Raw genomic sequence first — 12,537 nt, 5'->3', positions numbered from 1 at the left:
ATAAAACCATTGTCTGCTCACACACAAGCACGCACTGAACTCTGACCTGCTTATTTATCATCAGTCACATAAGAGAATGAGCTAAAGGCCCTAAATGTAAAATTTACATGCCTGAAACAACAAATGCACTCACACACACAGGCCTTTGTCTAACAGATTGAGAGCAGTAATCTTTCCTCCACTTATCTTGGACGTGTCAGCTAAATGGGAAGTGAAAAGTCAAATATGAGATGTCACATTTAGTTTACCTCCCTGCCTACTCCCTCCATCTCTCCCTCCCCCAGCTCTCTCCCTCCATCCTTTGCCCGTTTTGTTCTGCACATCTCTGTTTGATTGCATCTCCCTGCGCCTCAACATGACGCTGACACAATACACAATACTCAGCTCCCATTTGGGTGATGGTTGTGTATCGGCATGTTGAGTTAATGGATTTTATACAGAGCACAGACTGTTCAGTCTGAGCGTGGAGTGAGAGGGTCTTAAGAAACTGTCAAAGAAAGAGACAGAGATAGACTAAGGAAACAAAAGGAGATGCAGAACATAAATCTTTAGGATTTGTACATTTATACAGTTTTTACAGGACTTAATCCTTCCTATAATGCCACGTTGCCCTAATCCTTACTTTTCTCTACTGCCACATAGGTGGGAAATCACTTTTCTTTAAAAAAAAAAAAAAAAAAAAGGCTGAAGTCACATCACACCTGGCCATAACATTGCCAAATCTGCATGAGCCAAATTCAGCCAGGTACTTGTGAAAATTTCATTCACACTTTTGCTGTGATTTTTCATCTCCAGTAATCCTCTTTGGCTGCAACTGACTTTCAGTAACAACTTCTCAATTCTTTGTGTAGACTGCTGCAATAGGTACAGGTACAGGTACTCTCAAAGAAACACTGCATTTAATGAGCTAGAATTATTTAGTTTAAAAAAAATAACACTTCTGTCAAAATATACAACTGCCGTATGATGTAGCAGAATTTATATAACTGTTAAAGTTCGGTGACCAGGTAAACGGGCACTGCTAGAACTATAAGCTACTGTAAAAGTTATTCCACAACTTATACTTCATCTTTTTGTGAAGACAAAAAAAATATTTAAGCACTCTTCTTGTCCTATGTAACTGATTCTCATTCTAATTTCTCTTTTACTTTATGTTCATTCATTTTGCTGATTTATTATTACATGTGTGACCTTGGCCAAGATAAAAAAAAGCTCCAAAATATATCAGAAAAAGTTGGCCAGGCTGTTTGTGCAAGCTCTGATTTGATTTTTTTAATAGAACAACTGTTGAATAAAATGCAAAGCCTTAGGGAACCCAGAGGAGTCAGGTTGGGTCTGGTTAGTTCTGTCTGAGAAAAGAGAGCCGCTGTCCTGATGCTACAGTCAGGTTAGCCCAAGAATAACAACAACATCAGCTGTTTCAGCAAAAGATAAAAAAAAATGTTTTCTAAGTGACTAATCTTACTGGTGGCCTTAGTAATAATGATTCTTGTCTGTTAGAGGCAAAGGAAGATATAAAGTGATAGAGCCCCGATGTCTGCAGAGTCAGAGTTAACAAAACATTAAATTTTGACATGAAAGATTTACCGTTTCCTACCATAATGTTTTTATTTTAATTCAGACAATGATCTTCCCCTTGCCTTGACCAAGTCGATTTTTATATTATAGGCAGTGCACCTATCACACAGTCTTTGGGTGACTTTTTTCTTTTGAGGCAGAAGACAGACACAGCCTACGGTCTATCTGAAGTCAGACCTTAAGATGGATGTATAACAAATTCCACATTATCAACGCTGTCTTCGAGTCATTACTCCAACACCATCCAGTCTAGTGCCCTTGTGGAGAGGCTTTTTAGCCTTGGAAGTCTCTTCAGAGGAACCGTCTATCTGACACACATTTTGAAAAACTTCTCCTGCATTATAAAAGAATAAACTAGAAAGAACCTTGGTTGGGTGAGTCTATGCGGTTTGAAAAGCCTGTGCAATTTCATAGTTTGTATGCAGGCATGTGAAACAGGTTCAACAGTTGCACGCTGAAACATGATATACTGTAGACTATAGGTCTTTCATTCTTTTTGTTTTCAGCTGTGTAATATGCCTCTACCCAGTTTTTCATTAGATCGTCAGGAAAATGTAATAAGCACGCACAAGTTTTCATTGTTGGTAACACAGAAAAATTCTAACAAGTAACTTTTCTCAGCAGTTAATGCTGTAATGTAATAAGTTGCTATTCCCTCTGCAACAGAACCCAGAGTTCAAGTGTCACTCACTTTATCAATCAGCCAAATTCACCATAGATATGAAGGTAGGTGATTACTCATTGGAGCCAGAGAGCTATGATCACATTGAAATAAGCTGAAATGAGCAATAATTAATTAGGTTGGAGTGTCATCACCACATCCATCACAAGACTCAATAGAGTCTTGTTAAAAAGCTGCAAAGTTGTGGCTTCTCTGCACCTCTGAGCGATTGTCTCAAACTTGGTTAATTACATAACGCACCACTTTGCAGGTGTAAAAATCACTGCAGTGCATTGGAAAGTCCCTCTGGAGACTCCAACCAACAGGAAATTGCGGTAAAGAGTTTAATTGTAGAATTGAGAACACTGGGAGGTATAAATTCTTTCTGCAGCACTCTGGAGAGTGTTTTCTTTGTTCCTGTCGGTGGGAGAGATAACAATTCCTCCCACCGTTAACTACCTGCCTGCCTGCCTGCCTGCCGACTGGGTTTTGTTGTGTTTTCCTGTGTTTTGTTGTTGCTAATAGGCCTAATTGGCCATAACCCAGGCACCCAGAGAAGGGGGGGTAATGAAACTACCTGCTCTCTATCTCTCGCTCTCCTTCTCCTCTGTTGTCTATCTCACTTTCTCTTTTTTTCTTCAAGGAGAAAGAATTCCACAGAGGAACAGAAAGTGCATCGAGGAAGAGTGTGAGCTTAGACAATATATGAGTCCCAGAGCTTTTTACACACACACACACACACACACACACAAACACACGTGCACAGGTAAAGGGGGGAGAAATAAGGTGGGTGTGAGCAGGTAGAGCACGAGAAAGAGCGATAGGAAAAACAGAAAGGAAGGAGTGTACGTCTGTACGGTTTCCCCGAGAGCGAAGAACAAAGCTAGGTAATGTTTATGGATGACGCTCTTTAAAGGCCTGGCGTTTGCTGAGCAGCACTTTGATACTAAAAACACCCTTGATTATCACTGGGTCAGGCTATAGAATGCATGCTCTTGATGTTTAATTGATGTGGCTGTTTTGTGACAGTTAAATACGTCATGCTGCTGTTTTGATCTCCACTCTATGCCATATCATATAGCTGCAGAAAGCCATTGATGTGAGATTCATTTGTTCTGCACTGCAAATAGTGATCCTCTATTTGATCTGCACACATGGTTAATCTTTAACTGTAACATTGTTCACTTTGTGTGTGTTTGTGTGTGTGTTCGCTCATCAGCACGCAATTCTACTTATCTTCTTTCCAGGAACAAAGCCACAGGCATAAAAGCCACACAAACTATGATACATTTGTGTAAAATAAGTTGTCTGTGTTCTGGCTATACTGTATAAAAGACAAACACGCCCTCACAACACTGCAGGGAAACACCTCTGTGTTGCCGTGTCAAAACGTTATTTTAATACTCCTCTGAGATAAAGGCTGTGAATCCGCCCTTCCTGCACTCTGAAGGAATACTATGAGAAGAGTGTGTCAGTGGGCAGATTGTTTGTGTGTGTGTGTGTGTGTTTGGAGCAATGGGACCTGAAGGAACACCGCGAGGACAATCTGTCGCCCCTCCGCCTGGGCCCTGGGTGACAGATGATGTGCTCCCACTGCTGATCTGTGTGTGTGTGTGTACGTATTTGTGTGTGTGTGTTTGGGGGGTTGACCATATGGAGACAGCTTGCAACAATAACAATAGCTTTATTCCAGCCATGTTTTCAGAGATTTCAGATGTTTCAGCCAAAATTAATACAGAGATCGTTCTTGCCCTGTGTCATGGCTTGGAAGTGTTTTTAAGCACTGAGTAATCTCTACCAGCTCCATGTGTTCTGAGCTTCGTTATTCAAAAAAGGAATTTATTTTCATCATGAGGTGCTAAAAGTGCTGTTAAGACATTAGAAGCTGGAAGTTGGATTCTTTTGAGAATCCTGGTAGTCTGTGTTGGCCCTCTACACTTCATGCTGATTTCACACAACAGGATTGTAGCACTGATTTTTCACTGGCTGTCAATGTAAGAAGATTGCAGACAAAAGTGCCAAGAGCCAAATCAGTGTTTACTCAGTGCTCACAAATCGTTGCTCGATCGCCATGTAGGAAGTGTTCAATGATGCGTTCTGAGAGCTCATCGAGAGCTCACTAATACCAGACAACCAGAAGATATCAAGCATGTTTAATATCAGGTCATGTGAGGGAGCAATCCAGCAAGCTATAGCCATGAGAGCAGACATGGTCTGGGGGAGGAGAGAAGTTAAGAATAGATACAAGAGCTCCAGAGCAGCACCCAGAAAAGACCAAAAATATAAAAAAGCATATAGTAATCATAAAGTAATAGTAGTTAAGTTGGTTCAAACTAGCTCCACCTCCAGCAGCTACAACAGTAACATGTTGTACACTGTATTAATGATCTAATGTCACTTTTCATGTGTGTTTTCCTGACAAAACATACTTTGGAGACCAGAGAAATTTGTCTTGGTACAACAATCTGAGGATTTCAAAAGTCATGTATGTGACTGTACAGTAGCCCTCCTATATGTGGATGGCCAAAGAGTCAAAAAGAGTGTCTTCAGCAAACTTCAAATGTTGATGGCCTTTTGTGAGCTGCTGACAAGAGTCCTAAGGATGAGTGTGGCGAAAGGTAGGTGGTTAGATGTGGTTCTACAGCTGCATACATGCAACCCTCCTCGTTTTCTCGGGAGACTCCAGTTTTTCATTGCCCTCTCCCAGCTTCCTCCAGGGGTCACACTTCTTCTGTATTTCTCCCTAATTATGACAAATTTCTGGCACTCTATAGGGTGGATAAGCCATACCACTCTAAAAGTTTACAGTTTCCACCTGGACAACAGTACAGCTACACCAAATGTTGTGCCGTGCCACGAAAGAAAGCTGCTAGCGCCCCCTGTATGGCTGTATCTAGTTTTCCTTAATACGTCCGTACTTGTGCCTCATCCTCCATCATCTCCTCAGTTAGTAAGAGAGACATGGAGAGTATTAAGAGAAAGAAATACTTAAAATACAAAATTTTATACCTCCTGGAAAGAGAAATTCTTGTGTCTTAGAAAAAATTCTAAAGGAAAGGAGCACGGTTTTTCCAAGAGCAGCCTAACTTACAGAATATAATGAGCTGATTTTTCTCAATGCTTTTACAGAAAATGCACCTACATATGAGCATGTGATGAGATTAGTTCAACAAAATTTGTTTTTGTGACACTGAATGTAAACATAACTTCTGTTTGAAAAATCACAAGCCTTAAGGGCAAACGTTACAGGATATAGTTAGGTACTGTTCAACTAAGAATCATTTAACTTGCACATTTATAAAAACATGAGCATTGTGCACACACAAAGAAAAAGAAAGACATTTGCTGGTTGCCTATTGTTATTAACTTATCGAATTACTGACACGACCGGACAGGAGGACAGTGACAACTTTCTGGATCTCTCTCTAGATAGAATGATTTGGACATTCCAGCCCAGAGCTGGTGGAGCACCAGTTGATAAGTGATAGGACTTTTGTTTTATTTTAATAATGTATTATTCATTTTTGCACAAGGGTGACCATACTAAATTACAATGTAATGAACAGATTTGCATTTTATATGCCAATGCACAGGAAATCATCTGGATTTTCTCGTACAAAAGAGGATGCTCCTCTCTTTAGAATGTATTACATTAGTTGCATGTTAAAACACATACTGGAAATTCCTTAGATATTAATAAAATCTATCAAGACCCTTATCCTTGTTCTTACTCTTGTTTTGTCCTAAAACAACTTAACATGGGGCACGACTGGGAGGGGAGGGATTTGTGGGAAATGTCAACAAAGTAAACATGCTACACACAGCACCTTTAAAAGCAGACCAGGCGCTAAAAAGTCCTTTACTACCCCCCAACCGCCGCCACCAACACAGTCTCATTCACTATCTCTCAGTAGTGCATGGATGCAGTGACCACAGGCCAGTCTTCTTCACATTACTCACCATTGTATTTACAGTGGAACCCAGGGATAAACTCACCCTTTGTTACCAAGCACTTAAGACCTGACGTGTGGTGTATACACACTGCAGAGTGGGGGTGGTGTGTGTATGTGTGCATTCATGCTTGTGTGTGTATTTCGGACAGCCGTTTGTCTCTTATGCTCAAACAAAAGAGCGTACATCCTCCATCACAGCTTTATCTGTTTATACCATCAGCTCTTCAGCACCCACATGTCAGTAAACACACCAACCCACCCACATGTCATACAAACACACACATCAGAAAAAGCAAGCACTCAGGTGGGGGCCAGTGCCCCATGTCTTTAAAATTAATAAGTCCTGCTTGAAGTTTACATATTGTGCATGTATCATGTTCAAAGTGCATTACTTTATTTACATAATTCCACTGGTCAAGACTTCTGGAATATCATTGTGAAAAATTAGGGAAGTTATTGAATTCTCCAAAGAAAAGTAATGGAATATCACACACATACGTAGAAGTACACTTGTACAAGTTTTCAGAACAGTCCCTGCTTGCTTCTGTATTGTTACTGTGCATTGCTGGAAAAATAAATGTAACAGGATTGTACAGTAGAATGGATTTATCTCAAGAAAGCTGTACGTCTCTGTGGATTGATGAATGGAAACCCACAGCAAGACTGTTTAGGGGCAACAGCAAGTAAGTGAGCTATTCACATAAAGTGTGTCTGTCACATTAACTCATGCTAACAACCTGCTCTCCCAGAAGCTGACCCAGAAGTTGAACAGAAAACCACCACACAACAAAGTGACCCAGTGCTGAGGCCGGTGACCCCGTTAGCGGAGGCCCATCAGTACCCCAGTTTCACTGTGCAGACTTTAAAGACAACTGGACGTGATGGAAACTGCATCAAACCCAAGGGTTCCATTCTGAGGCTGCCCGCTTGGCCTTGTTTCCTGGACAGAGCAGAGGAGCAAAACCCATATGTCAGACAATGTAATGCCCTGTGAAGCATACCACCCCAGTGGTATCTGACAGCAAGGAGAGAAAGAGCACACATGCACAGACACACTATCTGATTTGAGGACAGGGTTTTCTGGATGGCCGCTCTGGCAGATGAAGAGACAGCAGTGAGTCTGTCTCCCTCAAAGTCTCTGTTTGTGTGGGCGTGTGTGCTAGTGTGAGTGTGTTTACTTGATTTGTTTGCATCTGAAAGTTTGTGTACCTATGAAAATGTGCATATGCTCCCTTTTTAGGGCTATGTCCACTATGTGCGTGCTTGTGTATCATTGTTACTGGGCTGTACTTGTCCTCTCTACACACAAACACAAACACACACACACACACAGACACACACACACACACACACACACACACACACACACACACACACACACACACAAACACTACTCAAGCTATCTTCCACTCATCTTTGTCCCTTGTGCAGATGGCATGTGGGTCTTTCCTCTCCTATTTTGTCCTCATGGCCTCACTACTGAGTCTCTGGCAGGAGCCATATGTCCCAACTAAACTGACCTAACTCACACCTCACTGTCTGTCTGTCTGACAGTCTGCCATCTTACCTGTCTGTCTCTCTCTGAGACTAAAAATCTTGAAAAACAGAGGAACAATTTGACCTCAGAGGTATTTCAGTACTAAAAAATTAAACAAGCTCCATATGTCTCTTTTGTCTCAGCTGTCCTTTGCTGTCCCGTTATCCCACAGATTGCATTTCCCCAAACAAACAATCCCACTCTCCCTACTCTCCATATGCTGTTCTCTGACCATTTACCTTTTGGCCCTCTCAACTCTCACACTCACAGGGCCGCAGTTCAATCTCCAATGCTGGAAATCAGGGAGCACAGTGAGCATCTGAGCAACGTAGTAGCAGAGGACACATGAGCAGCAGATACCAGGGTATTGGCTAAGATTTGCACAGTGTTGCATTTGAGCACAAATTAGTTGGTCAAATGTCAAAATGTCAACATTCCCAAAACCCTGCTTGGAAGCAAAGTAAAACAAAAATGAAATATACCAATAACACATCCAGGTTTTTAAGGCAAATATATAGCATGTAGTATGCAGTATACTGTACTGGCACGTTGCCGGGATCATAAATTACTGGCCTTGGAGCCAGATAAAGTTTGCAAGATAATTTTATGATTCACATTTTCTCAATATATAGTTTCATCTATAGCATAACTTCTTTATTTAAATGTTTCCTATTTTCACACCATTCCCCCAATCTTTTATTTTAGAGTATTACTTACTTTTTTAGCGAGACTGCAAAATCAGCAGTAATGGAGAGAGCACTGAAAATCTGCTCTCTATTAGGAGTACTGTTACACTGCTGAAATATTATTCAACTAAAAGTAAAACTACTGGTTCTTATCAAAAATGTATCTGAGTATTAGTTACTTGTTTGGTGCATTATCAATGGCAGGGGTTTAATTGACAGCGGTTTCTGTTTCTCCAAATCTTCAGGATACTTTTCTCTCGATTCCAGCTTAATTACTCTCAACTCCTGCGCTAGTCACCTCTCCAAACCTGTGCCTACTGCAGGATTTGGTTGTTTTTTGTTTTTATTTTTATTCACATGTCATGGTTTTCATTTGCCTGTTAGCCATTGGAAAGCTCGATTTGCTACCGATAATGTAGATGAAATGCTTGAATATTAATTCAAACTGTCAGCCTGCCCAGTAGTTTCAGCAGAGACAGATATTGTAATATTTGTGTACTTAAATGTGACCATCTCCAGCAATAATTTACTGGTTATGCAGAGGAGCATGGAGAAAGTCGATGGAAAAAAGTTGCTCAGCTTTGTAGAAAGGTGATGAAAAGAAAAAGGTGGTCATGTTGCTCTCTCTCCCAGGAGGAAGTCTACCTGATAAACAGTGTCTGATGTCAAGTCCACTGAGGGGATTTTGTTCTTTTATTATTTTCATCTGTATTTGGGTTGTTAGTCACAGTTCCCAAGTTGACACTACTGACTCACTGTGACTCCCATTTCTCTGCAGGATGAAAGTTTCCTGGCATGTTTTTCGTAGTGTCCTACTGTATTTTGTACATTATTCATAGGGATTCAAGATTCAAAAGTCTTTGTCTTTCAGACATTGATACAACATTGTCTTAGGTTAGGGGCTCACAAACAACAGAATTCACCCATGAAGGACCATAAAACTGCATTAAAGCACAATTTCATAAATAAATAACACCAGGTATCCAAAGATGCATTATAAAGTAGTGACTGTTTGGCCTTGTTTAAAGTGGATATTGCAGTGGGAATGAAAGTTTTTCTAAGTTCTCTTTTCGGCCAGAGGTATTCTGAGGCAGCTGCCTGATGGTAGTAGCTGAAAGGAGTGGTGAAGGGTGTGTGAAGTGTCCTTAGTGATGAAGTCTGCCTGTTTTTTAACTGCATAACTGTTAAGATTAGAGAAAGGTGTTTGAGTAGTGCCTGTGATTTTGGTTGTATGCTTGATGACTCTTGTGAGTTTTTCTTTGAGGAAGTTGGACAAGGATTCAATGTTGAATGTGGTGACTGATTCAGTGAAAGAGGAGTGTCAGAGTGTGTGTCACAAACTTTGGACTGAATTTGGAAATACTATTTTCAGCCTCAGTATGAAGAAAATATAGAGGTTAAAATGTGATCTTCAGCTAATATAACCACTTTTGAAATGTATCCACCTGTGAGATGTTGCTGAAACAGCTCAGTTTTGTTTTTTGTAATTGTTGTACATTAATTTTTACTCACCTACATATCCTTGTTTCAAGTGTGATAACAATATGTGTGTTTATGTATATATTCTACATACCGTACATCGGCTGATATATTGTAAACAGCCATTTTTTTACTCCCTAATATTGGTATCAGCCCCAAAAATCAATCGGTCGGGCTCTAACTATAAATGCTATAAATACTTTTTTTTTTTGCCAGACTAATCTTAAATGTTGTCAGCTAATCCCCATTGTCCCCACACACAATCACAATCACACACACCCTTTCCTCTCCATACCCTCCATGTCAGATGTACAGATATGATGCTTACTGGCTGCCCACTGGCCCCATGGAGGCCAGCTGAGAATGCCGATTGGCTGGATGCTGACTGTGTAGTCATGGAAACTGACTTGAGCCCTGTGTGTGACCTCATGAAGGCCACATAAAAGCTGGGTTACAGAAAGAGGTAGAGAAAGGGAAAGTGTCCGTGTGTTTTGGACAGAGAGCATGTCAGCATGACTGACACTGTTACTCAACCCAGTTCTATGTGTGTTTGTTTGTCACAGTTTAAAGCAGAGTCCCTGGAGAACTTACATACTTCTATACAGTAAGTCTGTGTGTGTGTCTGTGTGTGTGTCTGTGTGTGTGTGTGTGTGTGTGTGTGTGTGTGTGTGTGTGTGTGTGTGTGTGTGTGTGTGTGTGTGTGTGGTATGAAAATAGTAGCTGACCTACAAGCATCCCCAGAGAGGTGGCTCTGCTGCAAAGTGGATACCCATCAGCGAGACAACAGACCCTGGTGAAGAGAAACAGAGAGAGGTTTAGCTGGATTTCACACTCAGAGAAACATCCAGGCCAATGGTAACATTGTGAGACACACACACACACACACACACACACACAGACAATTCACAGATATTACAGTGAGAGGGAGGAGAAAAGATTGAAAAAAATGTGGAGGCAAAAAGTGTGGAGCAGACAAGACACTCAGAAACACTGAGGGACAGCAGAGAGCAAAGCAGAGATGAACCAACAAGACGAAAATGACTGTAAAAGGAGAAAAAAGAAAGAGAGACATGAACTCCTCAAGAAAGGGAATGAGGAATGAAGAGAAAAAGAACTGAAATGAACTTCAGTACGAGATGAAGCAAAGTGTAAAAATATGTGTAGGTCAGTAGCTCAACACTTCGAACAACTGAATGCACTGTTTAAAAACGTGTTTGTTCTTGTAATGTCTTTTGTGTGAAGTGTGCAGAGCAGAATGAATCCTCCTCCTTTTGTTATGCTTGCTTTCATGTTGAATTCATTGTGCAGGAGAACAAAAGGAGCAACAACACTTGTGCTGAAGAAACAAGAAACTCGATTAATTCATTTAAACACAAATAAGCAAGTGTTGCACCGTCTTGTTTTATCCTGAAGGTTTGCTTATTGTTGGCAGCACCTTGTCTCTAGCTTTGTTTTCAATGAGTTAAAGGACCAGGGTGTAGGATGTACTGGTCTCTAACAGTGAGCTTGCAGACTGCACACACCTTATCTCTCTCTCCTTTTCCAAACATGTCTGAGAACCTATGGTGGCCATGAAACTAGTATAAAATGCTAGATCTAGTGTTTGGTTTGGCAGCTCTGGGCTGCTGTAGAAACAGGGCTGCGCAACATGGCGGCCTCCGTAGAAGAGGACCCACAACCTTGTTTCATTCTAAGGTAACAAAACAAAACTTCAATTTCTCCATCCAGATTTATCGTGCTAGTCTGGTGGACTAAACCAACAACCTTCCAGTCACAAGCTTACTTCTCTAGCCTCACAATCTTATCAAAGAACCAAGGAATACATTGAGTAAAACAATGGTTTAACACTAATGGACTAATGAGTAAGCTTTGTAGGAGATTTTGTTTGTTTCAGACAGAGCAAGGTAAGCCGGTTCCTGCTGTTTCTGGTCTTTGTGCTCGGATGAACTAAGCTAACAGGCTGCTGGCCATAACTTCATATTAATTCCACAGACATGACAGTACATACATTACAGTATACAGTACATACAGTTGTTCAGTCTATTTTAGACAGCACCAGTGCAGCCAGGTCCTGTACAAACCAGTCCTGACAAATGTAATCTAGTTCAGTTTGTCCCACTCTGGTCTATTCAGTCACAAGTCTCTTATTTTAGAGTGTCAGTGGGTGTGGCCTTTGTGGGTGCTGTGCTCACAACTCCTCTAGACTTACATACTTCTGCGTATTTGTAGATGGGGAGAAAAAAAAACTATGCTTACTGATACACTTACAGTATATGCACAAATTCATCCTCACACATTCAAAGACACATGCAGTACAGACACTGTGAACATGGACACAGCTAATGAAGCTGAGGACAAAGACAGAACATTGCCTGTGTGAAATACAAACTGTGGGTAAACATCCAGATCAGTGGATCTCCTCTTGGCAGGCCTCAGCTGCCTTTCTGCCACGTCCAGCCGCAAAACTGCCACCCTCCTCCCCTTGTTCCAACCCAACACCTCCCTCTTAAACATCGGCCATTAGATAAACACACACACACATGCACGCACACACATACACAGAGTTCCATTTATTACTCTTTAAAAAGGTCACCGTTTTCTCTGGCTAAGCGCCCTGCGCTATTGATAATTTTATGCATAAAC

General features: G+C 41.1%; 1 long non-coding RNA gene across 1 annotated transcript in view; it reads right to left on the bottom strand.

Moving 5' to 3' along the window:
* LOC146306656 (uncharacterized) overlaps positions 1-12,537 on the bottom strand; it is a 98,853-nt gene that overhangs the window by 46,957 nt on the left and 39,359 nt on the right. Inside the window, exon 2 of the long non-coding RNA XR_014768954.1 lies at positions 10,620-10,684. This is a non-coding gene — a long non-coding RNA (uncharacterized LOC146306656). The remainder of the gene's footprint in view (positions 1-10,619; positions 10,685-12,537) is intronic.

Source organism: Lutjanus erythropterus, chromosome 22 (genome assembly GCF_056507025.1).
Source record: "Lutjanus erythropterus isolate fLutEry1 chromosome 22, fLutEry1.hap2, whole genome shotgun sequence".
NCBI classification, from domain to species: Eukaryota; Metazoa; Chordata; class Actinopteri; order Lutjaniformes; family Lutjanidae; genus Lutjanus; species Lutjanus erythropterus.
Note: the sequence above shows the minus strand (reverse complement) of the source record. Positions and strands in the feature narration are given on the sequence as shown.